We start from the raw sequence: 1331 nt of genomic DNA on the forward strand, positions 1-1331 counted from the left end.
CACGGAGCAGTGACTCCACAGGACTGTGGTGCAATGAGTCAGTCGGATTGTAATTGCTTTAAGAAGCACAGAAACTTGGAGAGGGGGGTGAAATCGTGCGCTGAGAGATGATCCAGGAGAGGTGGTGGAAATGCCAGCAGGGCCTCTTATCTGCACTTAAAATTCTCCTCCAGCATGAGGAAGAGAGGTAACAGGGGGACAGAGGGATGCGCGAGACAGTGTTTTTGGGGCCACCCAGCAGCTCTGCACTTTCATCCTGAAAGAGATAGGCTGGCATAAATGCATCCCAGGCTCGGGAATCTGGCAAACTATTTAAGGCTCGGTTAGTTTGTGCTGTTTTAGGGAGGGTGACAGAGAACAAAAAGCAGAGGAGCAAAGTGTGAAAGGGACATTTGTCCACTCGCTGTATTATCAGATGGAGAGAACTAACAGATTGCTGGACAGGATAATGCCATCATGTCATCCCACACGCCAGCCTGCAGTCGTGGGTTATGTTTTCCCAAATGCTCATTCCTTTCCTTCCAGTGCAATAAGAATGTAATAAACATTGTTATTTGAGGAGGAGCAAGGGCGTGGGCTCCCGGGGCGTTCATTCAAGCCATCTCTTCACTTCGCCCCGGTTGCAGAATGGACTCTGGGGTTCCAGTGGCCGGTGCTGCCGCAGGCCCTGGCACATGCTGGAGGTGCTGCAGCTGGACTGGCACCAAACAGACTGAGTGGAAAAAACAAACCCGTAAATGTCCTCTCATTTAAATCAGTTGGTCATCTGTGGGGTTGCATTAATAGGGCGTGCAAATATGGTTTTAATACAACTTTATTACATGTTAAGGAAGGAAATGGTTGTTAACTTCTGTAAGTTATCATTTTAGAAGTACTTTTTGTTTGTGATTTGAAATTGGTTTTCACCCAATTAATGTGTTCCTCACAATGGGATGATGATTATTTCAGCCTCGGAATAATTCTGTCTCTAAGGTTAAGTAATGCAGACCTTCTTCTCAAGATTTTCTTTAAAAAGGCACGTGCTTTATTCAGCTCATTTCATTACTGACCCCCCAGTTCTGCCTGTTTGTACCTTTCAATGCATTTCTTAACAGAAATGCAGTGCGACTGTAATGAGGAGCTATAATTAGTATTAATGAGGCTTCCTGGAAGGAGCAGTCACCACAGCATTTTACCGTCCCTAAAAATAATAATGTTCCAGCGCCTCTGGCTGCCTCCGATCTTGGAGCGGGGACGCTGCTCCCCCCGATCCCGGAGCGGGGTCGGTGTCCCCTCAATCCCGGAGCAGGGTCGGTGTCCCCTCAATCCCGGAGCGGGGTCGGTGTCCCCCG

The sequence above is a fragment of the Empidonax traillii genome, unplaced genomic scaffold (assembly GCF_003031625.1).
Source record: "Empidonax traillii isolate 1590-97213 ecotype Southwest subspecies unplaced genomic scaffold, ASM303162v1 scaffold1119:size178550, whole genome shotgun sequence".
NCBI classification, from domain to species: domain Eukaryota; kingdom Metazoa; phylum Chordata; class Aves; order Passeriformes; family Tyrannidae; genus Empidonax; species Empidonax traillii.